This window comes from Procambarus clarkii, chromosome 7, assembly GCF_040958095.1.
Source record: "Procambarus clarkii isolate CNS0578487 chromosome 7, FALCON_Pclarkii_2.0, whole genome shotgun sequence".
NCBI lineage: Eukaryota > Metazoa > Arthropoda > Malacostraca > Decapoda > Cambaridae > Procambarus > Procambarus clarkii.
The window spans coordinates 16,229,539-16,241,612 of NC_091156.1; the positions used below are offsets into that span (position 1 = coordinate 16,229,539).

General features: G+C 50.2%; 1 protein-coding gene across 5 annotated transcripts in view; it reads right to left on the reverse strand.

Moving 5' to 3' along the window:
- LOC123761409 (6-phosphofructo-2-kinase/fructose-2,6-bisphosphatase) overlaps positions 1-12,074 on the reverse strand; it is a 274,084-nt gene that overhangs the window by 31,508 nt on the left and 230,502 nt on the right. The gene's annotated exons all lie outside the window — the stretch shown is intronic.

The window sequence follows — 12,074 nt, forward strand, 5'->3', positions numbered from 1 at the left end:
GTTATCTTGGGCATAGCATTTTACCAAATCACCTCATTCTTTGGGGCACACGTGAGGAACACAAATGCGAACAAGCCTGAATGGTCCCCAGGACATATGCAACTGAAAACTCACACCCCAGAAGTGACTCGAACCCATACTCCCAGAAGCAACGCAACTGGTATGTACAAGACGCCTTGAGGCTATCACCTCATTATGTCCGGTCGTGATGGTCAAGTGGATTAAGGCATCTTGTACATACCAGTTGCGTTGCTTCTGGGAGTATGGGTTCGAGTCACTTCTGGGGTGTGAGTTTTCAGTTGCATATGTCCTGGGGACCATTCAGGCTTGTTCGCATTTGTGTTCCTCACGTGTGCCCCAAAGAATGAGGTGATTTGGTAAAATGCTATGCCCAAGATAACTATCCGAGTGCCGGCGGTGGGGTGGTTCATATAGCCTCGGCTATCACCTCATTATGTCCGGTCGTGATGGTCAAGTGGATTAAGGCGTCTTGTACATACCAGTTGCGTTGCTTCTGGGAGTATGGGTTCGAGTCACTTCTGGGGTGTGAGTTTTCAGTTGCATATGTCCTGGGGACCATTCAGGCTTGTTCGCATTTGTGTTCCTCACGTGTACCCCAAAGAATGAGGTGATTTGGTAAAATGCTATGCCCAAGATTACTATCCGAGTGCCGGCGGTGGGGTGGTTCAAATAGCTTAGGCTATCACCTCATTATGTCCGGTCGTGATGGTCAAGTGGATTAAGGCGTCTTGTACATACCAGTTGCGTTGCTTCTGGGAGTATGGGTTCGAGTCACTTCTGGGGTGTGAGTTTTCAGTTATATATATATATTTATATATATATATATATATATATATATATATATATATACGTGAGAGCACACGTGAGGAACACAAATGCGAACAAGCCTGAATGGTCCCCAGGACACGTATATATATATATATATATATATACGTGAGAGCACACGTGAGGAACACAAATGCGAACAAGCCTGAATGGTCCCCAGGACAATATGCAACTGAAAACTCACACCCCAGAAGTGACTCGAACCCATACACCGCATTTGTGTTCCTCACGTGTGCCCCAAAGAATGAGGTGATTTGGTAAAATGCTATGCCCAAGATTACTATCCGAGTGCCGGCGGTGGGGTGGTTCAAATAGCTTAGGCTATCACCTCATTATGTCCGGTCGTGATGGTCAAGTGGATTAAGGCGTCTTGTACATACCAGTTGCGTTGCTTCTGGGAGTATGGGTTCGAGTCACTTCTGGGGTGTGAGTTTTCAGTTGCATATTGTCCTGGGGACCATTCAGGCTTGTTCGCATTTGTGTTCCTCACGTGTGCCCCAAAGAATGAGGTGATTTGGTAAAATGCTATGCCCAAGATTACTATCCGAGTGCCGGCGGTGGGGTGGTTCAAATAGCTTAGGCTATCACCTCATTATGTCCGGTCGTGATGGTCAAGTGGATTAAGGCGTCTTGTACATACCAGTTGCGTTGCTTCTGGGAGTATGGGTTCGAGTCACTTCTGGGGTGTGAGTTTTCAGTTGCATATTGTCCTGGGGACCATTCAGGCTTGTTCGCATTTGTGTTCCTCACGTGTGCCCCAAAGAATGAGGTGATTTGGTAAAATGCTATGCCCAAGATTACTATCCGAGTGCCGGCGGTGGGGTGGTTCAAATAGCTTAGGCTATCACCTCATTATGTCCGGTCGTGATGGTCAAGTGGATTAAGGCGTCTTGTACATACCAGTTGCGTTGCTTCTGGGAGTATGGGTTCGAGTCACTTCTGGGGTGTGAGTTTTCAGTTGCATATTGTCCTGGGGACCATTCAGGCTTGTTCGCATTTGTGTTCCTCACGTGTGCCCCAAAGAATGAGGTGATTTGGTAAAATGCTATGCCCAAGATTACTATCCGAGTGCCGGCGGTGGGGTGGTTCAAATAGCTTAGGCTATCACCTCATTATGTCCGGTCGTGATGGTCAAGTGGATTAAGGCGTCTTGTACATACCAGTTGCGTTGCTTCTGGGAGTATGGGTTCGAGTCACTTCTGGGGTGTGAGTTTTCAGTTGCATATTGTCCTGGGGACCATTCAGGCTTGTTCGCATTTGTGTTCCTCACGTGTGCCCCAAAGAATGAGGTGATTTGGTAAAATGCTATGCCCAAGATTACTATCCGAGTGCCGGCGGTGGGGTGGTTCAAATAGCTTAGGCTATCACCTCATTATGTCCGGTCGTGATGGTCAAGTGGATTAAGGCGTCTTGTACATACCAGTTGCGTTGCTTCTGGGAGTATGGGTTCGAGTCACTTCTGGGGTGTGAGTTTTCAGTTGCATATTGTCCTGGGGACCATTCAGGCTTGTTCGCATTTGTGTTCCTCACGTGTGCCCCAAAGAATGAGGTGATTTGGTAAAATGCTATGCCCAAGATTACTATCCGAGTGCCGGCGGTGGGGTGGTTCAAATAGCTTAGGCTATCACCTCATTATGTCCGGTCGTGATGGTCAAGTGGATTAAGGCGTCTTGTACATACCAGTTGCGTTGCTTCTGGGAGTATGGGTTCGAGTCACTTCTGGGGTGTGAGTTTTCAGTTGCATATTGTCCTGGGGACCATTCAGGCTTGTTCGCATATATATATATATATATATATATATATATATATATATATATATATATATATATATATATATATATATATATATATATATGTCGTACCTAGTAGCCAGAACGCACTTCTCAGCCTACTATGCAAGGCCCGATTTGCCTAATAAGCCTAGTTTTACTGAATTAATATATTTTCTCTTATTTTTTTCTTATGAAATGATAAAGCTACCCATTTCATTATGTATGAGGTCATTTTTTTTTTATTGGAGTTAAAATTAACGTAGATATATGACCGAACCTAACCAACCCTACCTAACCTAACCTAACCTATCTTTATAGATTAGGTTAGGTTAGGTAGCCAAAAAAGTTAGGTTAGGTTAGGTAGGTTAGGTAGTCAAAAAACAATTTATTCATGAAAACTTGGCTTATTAGGCAAATTGGGCCTTCCATAGTAGGCTGAGAAGTGCGTTCTGGCTACTAGGTACGACATATATATATACTGTATATATATATGTATATATATATGTATATATATATATATATATATATATATATATATATATATATATATATATATATATATATATATATATATATATATATATATATATATATATGTATATATATATATATATATATATATATGTATATATATATATATATATATATATATATATATATATATATATATATATATATATATATATATATATATATATATATGTATGTATGTATGTATGTATGTATGTACACATACAGATATACACAGATACCGAAGAAATATAAGAAAATTCACTTTCGCAAACGGAGTGGTAGATGGTTGGAACAAGTTAGGTGAGAAGGTGGTGGAGGCCAAGACCGTCAGTAGTTTCAAAGCATTATATGACAAAGAGTGCTGGGAAGACGGGACACCATGAGCGTAGCTCTCATCCTGTAACTACACTTAGGTAATTACACATACATATATAGATATACATGCACACATACACATGAAAAAATAAAAATTAAAAAATAAAGAAAGGGACAAGCCGCCGACCGGTGGGAAGAGAGCACCACGCCGGCCAGACGAAGAAGGAACCAAGAGAGCACAAAAACTGCACCAAAAGACCCACCTCAACAACAAAATCCCAAGGCCCCGGCACGACCACAACACGTGCCAAGACCAAAAAGATCAACCTGCAAGGCAGGAAGACCCCCGAACCCCAGAAAGCAGAACCGGGTCACACACAAGGTAACAAAGCCCCCTGAACCCACAAAGGGGGCCCAAGAGGAAGAAACCTCTAGAACGAAACCAAAGAACCCAAAGGAACCCAGAATCGAACCCGGGGGAGCCCAAACTCCCACATTTGCCGGCATAATACACAACAGAAGGGCAAAGAGCAGCACCCAGACAGAACTCCCAGGAAAACGGCCAAAACGGACCGAAAACTGAAGCACAAGGTGTGGGAGCAAGCATAAACAGACAGGGACACAGAGCCCAAACACCAGGGCCCCAGACCCAAACAAACAGAAAATGCAAAAACCAGTGTAAAAACCAACACCCAAGCGTTCCCAAAGGAACAGAAGATGGGCAGAACACCCCAGAAAAGCAAAGAAACGGCAACGGGAGGATAGAACCCCTAAAGGAGATGCAAAACTCCCCCAAAATGTGGGCTCGCACACCCAGGCACTGGTAAACAAACTGCAGTGCCGCCGGTGGCCAAGCGAGGAAGTAAACCATAGAAAAAAATGGCCACTAGAACAAGGAGCCTTGGCCGATGCAATATATCCGAAAACACGCCAGCAAATGTGGGAAGCAAGCAGACGAGAGGGACAAAAAAAAAAAAAAAAACAAGTAGAAAACCCAGGCAGGGGTAAACAGCCCCAGAACTGCTAACGGGCATCCCCCACATCCCCGGGAACCCACAACAGAGGCCCCAGGGCAGAGCCGTCCTCCACACCCTCTGCATCTAAACAAAAGGAAGAGTCCAGGGGCAGGGCAGCAAAGAAAGGGCTGCTGGTAAGACCCAGAAGCCTTGGCAGGAGGAACAAGCTCGAAAACCTCCGTCCCCAATCTGAATGGGGCAGCCCCCGAAGCCACCCGAGTCTCGGCCCTAACTAAACCCCACCCCGACCCCAAAACCCACAGACGGTCAGGAGCCGGGAACAGGGAGGGAAAGGGGCAAAAAGCACCAAACCAAAATGGGCTGGCCCTGGGGCATCCGGGTGGGAAAGCAACCTAGCACGGTGCAGCAACTTAAACCGAGCTTGCAACGCGGATGCCGCCTGTACTCTGAACAGTAAGGGCATCAGGAGAGTACTGGAGAACAAGCAGAAAACACAATTCACAAGACTCCGGGTCAAGGTGTCAGTGACCCAACAGACAGCATGACAGGAGGTAAAAGTGACAAACGTCACCCTGAGACAAGGGCACAGCAACCAACGAACCCCGCACAAGGCGGGATGGAAACCGGAAGACACATCCACCGAGCCAAGACAGGGTTTTCCAGGGCCTGTAGGCTGACTGCTATAGGAAGCCTGGGCAAGGTGTTGCTAACTGGTTAACTCCCAAAACTAAAAAGGGGTAGATGCCAACACTGAAAACCCCTGCGACCTGTACAATCACAGGGGCCTAGCAGAGGGCCACCAAACACTACCAGTGGAACTATTGCCACACTAGGCATACCCTCACCAGTCAATGAAAATAAAAGAAAAGAAAATCCCACAAAAGTACACCATCTCCAGAGGCAACAGGAACTGGTCGCCGCGTAGGTAGCAGGTCATGCAACACCTTGATGCCTCAACCAGCACAATACCCGTCCCTACCCAAGGCCAAACACGGGCCCCAAACCCCAGCTGGCCCTAAAGGTGAGACAAATGCCGAGCATCAAGAACCTCTACAGGAATGGTTCCCGAACGCCCCAGTGAAGATAACCCTGTCACGCCCGGGCAATAATCACAAGGCTCTTAGGAAAGGAAGCACCTAAGCACATGCAGTCCCGGTACTGATGAGCAACATCTGGCCACCGCACAACACAAACACATGGCAGTAAGCACCACGAAGGCAAACACCGCCTAGGAAACTGAGGCCAGAGAAGCGTCTGTGCCGGTTGACATTAGCTTACGAACTGGAGTGCTAAGCAGCCGGTGCGGTGAGAGGAGGGGAGGGGAGGGCTGCGCGGACGAGCGGCGCGGCCCAGCTGAGAGACGAACCGTCTGTGAACACATCGAGTGAGGGCTCGGGTAGGCGCCAAGGCACTGAACCCTGAAAAATCCAAAGATGAAGCCAGTGACGCAGCAACCGGCGCAAAGCCCCCGGGGGTCGAACCCAGCGATTGCGAGAGAGGTGGAAGGGACGTCCCCGAAGGAACCAGAACAGGCAACGCAGCCAAACCCGACCTGGCAGGTAGACCAACTTTGCAAAGTTCAGGCTCCTGCACAGACTCTCGAGCAACTGGTGGGTGACCCGAGAGCTCTCCAGAAAATGGCAAAGGCGGGACCGTAGGCAAAGCAGAGATTCTGGAGGGAGAGACAAGAAAGCGGTCCGAGAGTCCCAAATAATACCCAGCCAAGTCTAAACCTGGGAGGGAAGCAGATGGGACTTCCTCCAGTTCACCAAGAACCCGAACCCGGCGAGGTGGGAAAGAACCAAACTCTTGGCTAGCAGACATGCGGACCGGCTGGGAGTCCATACCAGCCAGTTGTTGAGGTAGGCCAACACCCGAACACCTAAAAGACAGACGGGTCATCACAACTCGAGTAAGTCCCGGGTCATGGTGGCGAGGTGCCCGGTTCAACCCGATCGGGAGATAATGAAAGAGGTAACTCTGACACTCCACAACAAAACCAAGCCAGTCCCTGAACCCCGGATGAATCGGGACATGCCAATATGCATCCTGGAGGTCCAGGGACGCCATCTAAGAGCCCGGCTCCAACAGAAGCCAGACCTGGGACAGCGTAGTCATCCAAAAGGAGCGACAATGAACCCAGGGTGTTCAGACAGGACAAGTTCAGAATGAACCTCAGGTCTGCACAGTCCTGTTTCAGGACTGGAAACAGGCGGGAGATCCACCTGAGGGATGTCGTCGTTTAGACCACGCCCAAGCGCACCCACTCCAAGATGACTCAACAGAGCGCAGGGGAAAAGGCCTGCCCTGTCAGCCCCTAGCCCCCTGAAGGAGAAGCCCCCAATGCCACCGCAGACCATTAGAAACGACCCGATAACCCCACAAATCGTGAGACCAGGTGTGAGCGAACAGAGCAAGTCGCCCCTTCCCCCCATTGCCCCGTCAATGGGACAAACCGCGAAAGGGCCGGCACCCGTTACGAGAACTCGAGCCTTGTACAGAGCGAACACCGCGCTGACCAGATGAAGGCCTTCGGAAGCTGGCACCAGTGGCCTACCTTGACGAGCGGAATCCCAGCCCCTGGCACGACCCCTCCGGGAAGCCCCCACCCCCCGGGCCCCCGGAGAATCAACAAATTACCAGTCTCCGTGGTGTAGTGGTAAGACACTCGCCTGGCGTTCCGCGAGCACTTTGTCATGGGTTCATATCCTGGCCGGGGAGGATTTACTGGGCGCAAATCCTTAACTGTAGCCTCTGTTTAACTCAACAATAAAATGAGTACTTGGTTGTAAAAACGATTCTTCACGGCGGGGATCATATTCCGGGGATCTGTCCGAAACGCTACGCGTACTAGTGGCTGTACAAGAATGTACCAACTCTTGTATATATCTAAAAAAAAAAAAAAAAATCAGACATAGGACGACAGCTAGCCGAAGCTGCTTGCAGATACTGCGCCACAGCAGGTTCCACAAAAACCAGCATTGAATGTAATGAAAAACTATTATCAGGGTGAGTCCCAGAGGCTCCCAGAGGTATCCATAGCTGATATGATACCCTAACTATTTTGCATCAGTCGATGTGGGTGGAGTTCTAGGCCTACCGGGGACCACGAGCCAGAACCTGGCCCCCCTCACAGAGGCACGAGGAGCAATGGCCCATAGAAATGCACATGTGATTTGGAGCATTCCATATCTGCCATCGACCGGGACAGGCACCCAGAAAGGTAAGCTCCACAAAGCAAACTCCTATTCTGGTAAACAACGAGAATCGTCATACGAGTGGACAGAACTCTCCAAAAGAAAAACGAGCAAACAAGCATGACGTCACACAAGCCGTGCCGCATGTCTGCGCAGCTTCCCTCCTCCCAAGGAGTGGGAAGGGGAAACTCCAGACCCTCGTGTCGGTGATCCTCACCCCAGTTCTGAGGCTGGATATTAAAAAAATGCAAAAAAATGCCAACCGGAGGGAGGGAGGGTTGCCGGGGATCCTCTGGGACTCACCCAGAAAATGGCGTTTCGTTACATTCAACGCTAGTTTTCTGGAGGGAGCCCCTACGGCTCCCCGGAGCTACTTCACCAAAGATGAAAACAGGGACGCATCCAGGAAGCGTTCAGTGCTCACACCACAACATGAAGTCGAGACAACAGGCACCAACAGCCAACCCAAGGCGACAGAGACCCGACTAGGCCCAAGAACAGACACCAGGGAGCGCGCAGCCAGGACCCAGCACGACCGCCAAAAGAACCCTGTGCCCGAATGTCAGCCCAAAACATTCCACCAAGACAGCGGCAAGTGCAGCAAACCTTTCAAACGTCAATGGCACGGGGAGAGACCACAGGCCAGCTAGACAGAAGGACCTGGCGGACGACCGGAGAGACCCGAACCTGAGAACAGTGAAGGAAAACCGGATCAACCCAAAGCTCAGCCCGGCCACAGAGTCCATGGTGGGCAAAGAACAGCCGAGAGCCACAACTGGACACAAGAAGCACCTCGGCCAACCAACCAAGCAGCAACATCCCCAGAGACTCCTCCGAAACCAAAGGGGCCACAACAAACCAAAGGGAATAGAGAAAAGAGCACCCTGACCCAGAGTAGGATAGCTCAGGTTGAGCATGAGCAGGCTGGAGGTGAACAATGCCCGAGACAACCCGTGAATGGAACAGAGGGAACAACAAAACTGGAGCAATCCGAAGCGGCTCTGCCAATGCTGTACGAGACAGGGCAATGGTATGTGGCCAGAAAAACAGCCCTGAATCACCACAAGAGGATGACAAGACCACGACAACAAAGAGCGCAGTACACCTACGAAGAGACAAAGAAAAAGGACCGCCAGAAAACCCCCATACCGCTGCTGAGACGAAGCATGCAGGTGGGACACATTAAAAAAGCCACCTGATCACGAATAGATGGAGAGAGACTCGAGTCAAAAGTACCAGACTAGAAGACTTGAGGAGAAGACCGAATCAGCCCCGTCACGGTCTGGACCGACCAAGTAAGAGAGACGGAGCCACGGGAAAACCCCTGGGTGCGGACACAGAGCAAGCCGCGCCGGAAGCAAGGCAGTCAAAGAACCAAAAGGAATGCCCGCTAGGGAACCAGGAACCCAAACCCGGTGAGCCGGGAAAGAACCAACCTGGCAAAGCAGACACGCCCCATCTGGGAGGCACCCCCCCCCCAGGACCCCTGAAGGAACAATAAGCCCGATAACAGACAAGAAGCCGCTGCTTGCAGAAACTGCCAACTGTAAACTCCGCAAACAGCAAGGGCAAAAAGGGCAGCAAAAAACCTAAGAGCCAACGCCCAGGCAGAGGCCGACAAGGAACTGAGCACCACGAGCCGAAACCCAAGATGGAAGAAACCCCAGCAGGGAAGAACTAAGCATGCTACTGCACTAAAATGAAAACGTGCTGTCCAGAAAGGAATACAAAGAAAAGCTGCAGCCAGGGCCAGAAGCCAAGCACCCCCTGCCCCAACGAAAATGAACTGTAGGGGCAGAAGTGGGTGAACGGAAGCTACATACACGAGCAAACATCACAACTCAGAAGCTGGTAGTGGCAGACAAGGAGAAGAGGAAGAACTCAAGAGCTATACCGGAACACTGGGCCTGTGCTACAACAGGAAACTGAACAAGAACAGATCCCAACCGAGCACGAGCATGAGAACAGCCAAGACGCACCTACCAAGATACTCAACAAGGTGTAGGAGAGGTAGGAAGATGTAAAAATGCAACGAAAAGACCCGAAAGACAGGCAAAGCACCGAAAGCCAGGGACAAGAGCAAAAGCAAATGGCAACAGAAGGTACATGAACCATATACACAGACTAGGAGCGAGTGAAAAAAAGACACTCGCCCAAACTCAAGTGCTCAGAAGATAAACAAACCCCACATGAACACCAAAACCCAGACCCCCAAGAACTGGAAACACGGCTTCCAACCCATAGGAGAAAGGGGAGGGGCAATGGTATATACATGATGTACACATATAAAGCATAGGTATGTGTATATATAACGTACATAAGATCGAATCCCATGTCAAACTCCGACCAGAACATCAACCGGTGAAACCCACGCCCCGCCCCCCCACAAGGGTCGCCCAAGGCAAAATCGAGGAACGCCCCAAGAATATCATGGAAAAACATCTTGATAACTCATGAAACCAAAAGGCCAAAATTTGGAATTGTCAGGGTAGGTTAAGGCTAGGGCAGTGTCATACCACTGTGCCATGGGGACATCAATGCAATAGGGAAATGTTGAACATGAAAAGCAGCATTCCCAATATCAACTCGGGCGACCACCGCGGAAACGCAACACATGGGCTGACCCAACTGCTACGTGGGTCAGACTTTAACATGGTTCGGAACATAAAAGGGTGCAGCCAGACACTGAACGACGGACAATGAATAAATGTCCCGTGTCCTGGCTGACAAAGTCACTAGACCGTATAATCTCACCTGTAGAGCAGAAGCACTATCGGGTCACGACACAGCGTAGACGTGTAGAAGTCTGGGAGCATTGCTAGTAGTGCAAGTCCAGAGATGCTCGAGCAGATCAGGTGCAGTGAAGAGGAGGAGAGGCGGAGGAGGTGCCACACCTACCCACCCCCACCCATAAGCAGAGAAACAACTAGAAGTGTCCCCCACATATAACCCAGAACGACCCCAATAACCAGGGGGCAATGACTGGAGAGATAAGATGAGCAAGAGCAGTGTATAACCCGGGAGAAAGTGCGCTGAAGACCAACACTTGTCTACACCGACCAAAACAAAACAATCACCCACAGCGCATGCGCAGGACACATGAGGTCCGAGCTGCACCACTCGAACCCCGGAGAGGGTGCCAACAAGGAAAATGGAACCATAATTAGGAATGTCGAGACAAAGGAAGGAAAGAGGCAACTATTAAAACCGGAAACAGCATCGAAAGAGGAGAAAAAGGACAAGAGTACCAACTAATCCTAGAAATACTGGAGGTAAGCCCCACTGGAAGGCGACAGATGTTCCAATAATGAAGAAGCATCAAAGACCCACTCGAACCTTCGAGAACCAAGACCAACAAGCACAAATTCCCGGAGGCACAGATGCACCCAAGAGCATCCGTGATTAATGGACAAGCAGGACCTGACACAGCAGAAAATGATTACGGTATGATGCAGAACACAGATCTCAGAGAAGAAAGGTGGAAAAGTGAAGAAAACGCCCCACAGAAGGACAGAGCCGACAGACCGGAAGGTACATGGAACAGAACCCGGAGAGGGGCTGCCGCCCAAAGGCAACTCGTACGCAGAGGGGGGAATGGAAAAACCCATTCCTTGTAACAGTAAGCCCAACTCGGAAGGTCGGAAAACCCAGGCAGGGTTCAACGGGGCCCAAAGCCCCCAAGTCAGCACCTCCCCAGCCCCGGGAACCACCACGTCAGGCCCCGGGGGCGAGACGTCCTCCAAAGCCCCAGCTTCACAAGAAAAACCCGGGGCGGCCGAAATAGCAGGAAGTGAGCGGGCCCACTGGTCAGACCCCGAAGCTACGGCTGGAGGAACATACTCAAACGTCTCCAACACAACGCTGGAAGGGGCAACCCCCCAAAACTGCCCGCGTCTCAAACCTTGAAACGCTGCCCCGACCCCGAAGCCCTCAGACGCCTAGGAACCAGTAGCAGGAGGGACCGAATGAACCACAGCAGGGGAAGAACGAGGGGGGCGCGGACTGAACCAAGGCCGACGCGACCAACACCCCCAAGTCCGGGTCCTGAGAAGCAAAATGGGGCATCCGGGGAAGCAATCAAACTAGCGCGTTGCAACAACCTACCCGGCAACGTGCTGTTCTGGTTCCTTCGGGGATGTCCCTTCTGCCTATCTTGCGATCGCTGGGTTTAGAACCCCAAGGGCCTTGTGTCAGCTGCTGCATTGCTGGCTTCCTCTTCAGGTTATCCAAGGTTCTGTGCCATGGCGCCTCCCCAAGCCCTCGCTCGATGTGTTCACGGATGCCTTGTCTCTCGGCTGGGGCTTTGTGACCAGTGCTCACCAGGCCAGCCTGGGTCGGTGGGGTCCGTCCTTCCGTTGGGCTCACAGCACAGTGCAAGAGTTTGTGGTGGTGTGGCATTTGCTTCAGAGGGTTTATGTCAGTTGCAGAGCAACGATCCAGCTCCATTCAGACTG